This window comes from Cucumis melo, chromosome 11 (genome assembly GCF_025177605.1).
Source record: "Cucumis melo cultivar AY chromosome 11, USDA_Cmelo_AY_1.0, whole genome shotgun sequence".
Taxonomy (NCBI): domain Eukaryota; kingdom Viridiplantae; phylum Streptophyta; class Magnoliopsida; order Cucurbitales; family Cucurbitaceae; genus Cucumis; species Cucumis melo.
The window spans coordinates 18,199,213-18,205,212 of record NC_066867.1 but is presented as its reverse complement, the minus strand read 5'-3'; positions in this window follow the sequence as shown (position 1 = coordinate 18,205,212).

Sequence of the window (6,000 nt, the reverse complement as noted above, 5' to 3'; positions counted from 1 at the left end):
ACATTGCATACATCAGGCTCCCAACAGCAGAAGCATAGGGAATGTTACTCATATCCTCAACTTCTTGAGGTGTCCTTGGACATTGTTCTTTTGATATGAATTCCATATCTGTACGACAACAAACCCTTTTTGGAATTTTGCATCTTATATCTTGACAACATTTTGTCAATATAAGATGCTTGAGACATGGCTAGTGTTCTGTTCTTTCGGTTTCGAACTATTTGGATACCAAGAACATATTGTGCATTTCCCAAATCTTTCATTTGGAATTGCGTAGCTAGCCATTCCTTAATATTAGTTAAATGACCTACATCATTCCCAATGAGTAAAATGTCAGCTACATACAAAAATAAGAATGCTACAATAGATTTGATGATCCTTTTGTAAACACAAGGTTCATCAACATTTTGTTCAAAATCATAAGATTTGATCGCAGTATCAAACCTCATATTTCAGGATCTAGAAGCTTCTTTCAATCCTTTTGTTCATGACCCTTTTGTATAAACCTCTCTGGTTGGACCATATAAATACTCTCTTCAAGATTACCGTTCAAAGAGGCTGTCTTAATATCCATCTGCCAAATTTCATAATCATAAAAAGTGGCAATGGATAAGAGTATTCTAATCGACTTTATCATGGAAACAGGAGAGAAAGTTTCTTCATAATATATTCCCTCCTTTTGTGTATAACCTTTTGCAACAAGTCGAGCTTTGAAAGTTTGTACTTTACCATCTTGGTCTCATTTTCTCTTGTAGATCCGTTTAAAACCAATAGGTTTTACATTTGGTTGATCTACTAGAGTCCAGACAGAATTGGAATACATAGATTCCATTTCAAGGTCCATGGCTTTGATCCATTGGTCACAGTCCACATCATTCATTGCGTGTTTATTGGTCATTGGATCCTCTATGCCATTATCAGGTATGATGATTTAAGCTTCACTTAAACCCAAATAGTGATCATGTTGTCGTACAACCCTCCCACTACGACAAGGCTCTCTCAACTTTTGAGAAGGATGTGTTTGACCCATATTCCTAGTTTTATCTACTAGTTTAGTAGATGAACTAGGTCTATCTGTAGCATTTTTGAAAATTTCTTCTAATACTAGTTTACTGCGAGTTTGATGATTTCTTGTGTGGTCTTCCTCTAAGAACGTAGTATTTGTCGATACAAATACTTTATTTTCTTGAAGACCATAAAATAAACCACCTTTTGATTCTTTTGGATAACCTACAAACAGGCATAATTTTGAACGATGTTCCAATTTTTTAGGATTTTGTACCAACACATGTGCTGGACATCCCCATATCCTAAAGTAACGTAAACTACCTTTACTCCCATTCCATAGCTCATAAGGTGTTTTAGAAACACTTTTAGAGGGAACGTTGTTTAAAATATAGATAGTTGTTTCTAAAGCATATCCCCAAAAAGAATCTGGCAACTGAGCAAAACTCATCATAGAGCGAGCCATGTCTAACATAGTTCAGTTTCTTCTTTCTGATACATCGTTCTGCTGAGGTGTACTAGATGCAGAGAGTTGTGATTGGATTCCCTACTCTATCAAATAGTCTTGGAATCGCAAGTCCATATACTCTCCACCTCGATCTGATCGAAATGTCTTTATTGTTTTACCTGATTCATTTTCAACTATAGTTTTATATTTTTTGAACTTTTCAAAAGAATCAGACTTGTTCTAAATTAGGTAAACATGACCATACCTCGAATAATCATCAATAAAACTAATAAAATATTCGTATCCTCCCCGAGCCTTGACATTCATTGGTCCACAAAGGTCCGAATGTACGAGCTCCAAAGGTGTTTTGGCTTTAAGACCTTTTCCAGTAAAAGATCTTTTGGTCATTTTTCCTTCAAGACAGGAATCACATGGAGGTAAAGAGTTATCTTCTAACTGACTTAGAAGTCCACTCTTAACCAATCTTCCAATCTTATTGAGATTAATGTGACCAAGTCTTAAGTGCCATAAGAAGGCATTGGAATAAACTTTTTGTCTTTTATTCTGAGTTTCAGTTGTTCTAAACATCTCAGTATTTAAGACGAAATTTGCTCGTGTTGTTCTTAACTTATATAAGTTGTCTTCAAGTATAGCAGAAGAAATATGAATACCCTTTCGGAAAATGAACACTTCATTAATTTTAAAAGATATTCTGTATATATGTTCTAACATACAAGAGATAGATATCAAATTCCTCTTCATTTGAGGTGCATACAAGACATTCTTGAGTATGTTATATCTATCATTAAAAAACAACTTAATTCATGTTTATGTCTCTACATAAAGCTCAAGTGTATTTGACAAACTCAGTAATAGCCTCGGGACCTTAATTTTTTGGTTTTAAGATTATAACAAAACTAAATTTTATTGAACCAAATAACAAAGTACAAGTTTTAGGACACAAATTCCAACAAGAAACCGATTGGTTAAGCCACACGCGAGCTACATGTTGACTAGTAGTGAATGAGTTGAGTTTTGCAAGTTTCTGAAATCAATTAAGTTTCACGATGGATTTATTTCCAATATATTACGATGGTGAATGAAAGAGGGGGGAAAATATCAGAACTCAAAACGCACAATTTTTATGTTTTATTACATCGACTGTTACCTATTGGTATTTGAGTATTCTTACCAAAAAAACGTGTACAGTGCTATTATTGAACTATGTATTTTTTTCTGACTTGTGCGCCAGAAGTAAGTGATTTGGAAAATTTACAAGCAGACATCATAGTCATACTTTGTAAGTTGAAAAGAATATTTCCACCTGCTTTCTTTAGCGTTATAGTACACCTAGTCATTCACTTATCATATGAAACCAAGGTTACTGATCTGGTTTCTTATAGTTGGATGTATCCTATTGAAAGAAGTCTGTGCACTTTAAAATAACATGTTCGAAACAAAGCACGTCCCAAGGGATCCATTGTAGAAGCGTATGTGATGAATGAATCGAGCACCTTTTGTTCGCATTACCTAAGTGGTATAGCGGCTCGATTTACAAGAGATGAGCGAAATGATGATCTCATTCCAGAGGACGAGGTGATTAGCGAGTTTGAAATTTTCAAGCAGAAAGTACGACCCTTAGGTGCGTCAAGTCTTCGTACTCTATAACAGGAAAAGAAACGCCTCTTCCATTGATTACATCCTTAACAATGTAGACGAAATATCGGAGTATCATAAGTAAGCATTTCTTAGCTTCGTATTTCTTATGTATAGTTGTTGAGTATTTGTTATACATTGTTGTTTACACAAATTAAACTCATAATCATCCCCGTTAGGAAACGTTTTAGGCTAATACATCAACATGCTCAAAATACTAGGGATCTGTATAAAAGACATCAACGGGGATTCTCTAAATGGTTTCGAGCACATGTATACAGCAAGTTTTCGTGTGACATGTATGCACTAACGTATTTAAGCACGTGAATGTGTATAATCGTTGTGACATTGATTTCAGAATATAGAACTGTGTGAGTTTAGAAATCTATCTCACGATTTTTTCTCACTTGCGATGGGACCATCATTTGATGTTTGTTTTTACAATGATGCACCGAGGGTGGGTTGAGATTTCACATGTCAGAACGTGATTCTCGGTGTATTACACAAAATAGTGAAGTGATGGTCATTGGTGAAAGCGATGCCAATGGAAGTGGCGACAATAATTTCTACAGTGTTCTGAACGAAGTATTGCACGTTAAATATCCAATGGGAAGAAATGTTTGGCTATTTAAGTATCGGTGGTATGACACGAACGTCAACAAAGGTCAAAGAACGCACATTGAATTAGGGTACAAATCTCTCAACACGTACTGTTTTTTGTTCGTTGAGGAACCTATAATTCTTGTGGCGCAAGCATAATAAGTTTTTTTACCTAGATGACCCAAAAAATTGTAGTAATTGGAAAGTTTTGCAAGTTGTCCAGAATAAGCGTATATGGGACGTACCAGAAGTGGACAATGTTAAGAATGAGTACCTGTGCAGGAATGACGTTGATTCCAAATCGTCGAATGACCGGTTATGGATCATGTCACTGAACACTTCATTGACAACGTGGATGAACACTTGTCACATGAAAGTGGAGCAAGCGATGACGAATGATAGTGACAAACCACGTACCCACATATTTGTTTATTGAATGTTTGTTTTCTATGTCCATAGGTAGTATGTCATCATTTTGAACGGTTTTGATAAGACGGATTCCATGTTTCTCGAGTTTACAGAGGAGCTAGATAATTCTGTGGGAGGGTCGTCATTGGTGGGCGAAATTTTGGGTAAGTTTAATAAGGGTATACATTTTAACTTATGATTATTTGAACTTTTTTCTGACATTATATGTTCTTATAATTTATTCAGCGTTTCTCAACCATCTGTGACTCTGACTCCTAGGAGACGTGCACAGTCTCGACTCCTGAAATTGGAGTGATACGTTACAGTCATTTGGTAGATTCTGATGAAATCGTCCTTGGCGCAGAGAAGCCTATTTCCCCACATGCTATTCACTTAGGCGATGGGAGTGTGCATATGAAAGACATTTCCCATTCACTGCCTTAAGTAGGCGGATGTAGGCAGAGAATACATCGATGTCGTCAAAGGCGACCTCCAGGTAACTCCACTACACATTTCTGTTTTCATTTGAAACATATTTAAGTTAACGAAGCTAATGTGTTATTTTTGTCATATGTAGCAGTTTTTTGTGCTTGATTTCATTGATCAAGTAATGAATAGGTTCATTAAGCATCAGATGCTTAACACCTTTAAAGAATTCTAGGACGACTATCACAGACACTTCAAAAAGTATAGCAACCCCAAGGAGGCCTGTACTAACCCACCATACCTGTTGGTGGGACATAATAAGGATTCACACTACCTTTATAATCACTACATGAGTCGTGCAGTCCAGGTGAACAACTGAACCTTTTGTAATGGTTAATTATGATTTCAACTTTTAATATGTATAAGAAATAAACAATATAATTGTTTTCATATAGGAGAAATCACAGACGAATAAGGTTGCTAGACAGAAGTAGCCTTATAATCATAGCAGCGGGTCGAAGTCATTTCTACAACGACAGCATGAGCTCGTTGAGCAAAAAGGGGAGTCAGTCGATCGTGTGGAGTTATTCTAACAAACACACATTCGAGACGGGACGTTCGTGCTGCAGGCCACAAAGGATGCGTATGTAAGTTATCTAAGCAACACTTCTGCCTTTATTTATCATCGTTAATAATATATTTTACTAACTTAGTTTCTAAATTTGTTAGAATCAAATGTTGGAACTCCAGTCCCGACTTACCCCAAAGGGTACTAAACCACTCTCTAGGGATGAGATATATGAGACGGTGTTGGATAGACGATTGGGCTACTCAAAAGGCCTTGGTTGGGGACTCAAGCCTAAGGTCCACAAGAAAGCCAGTGCCAGTAGTTCCTCTACCTCATGTTCACTACTCGCAGTCCACGGTAAGCTCCAATTACGAGATGCACTTGATCAAACTTTGCAATGGATTGAAGAACAGACAAGAGAACATGATGCGTTAGCTTCTGAAGTGGAATGAATGTGGAAGCTTATAAAAGACATGAGTCGGGCATAGCAAGGACCACCACATGATCCATAGCTTTGCGGTATGTATATATGTTTTTATTATTCTTAAGTTCTTGAATTGACAGTATTCAGTAATGATATGCATTTATATGTATTAAAATTAGCCACTTTTGTATCATTGTAGGACCCGTAGTGTAGAATGGTGTATGAGGCTCGTTAGAATACATGTTATGAAGTACGACTTTCTTTGCGGGTTTTTTTAGTGAGGAATATCTTTTATTTGTATTATGAACTTTTTACATTTTTTGAACTTCTTTGTATTATGAACATTTAATTTTTTGTTGAATTTGTGTTTGTATTTCATAATTTACTAATTTATTTTGAATTTTCTTCAATTGAAACAAAAATGAATGCGAACATTTCAGGAAATAAATCTTACAAGAAAATATT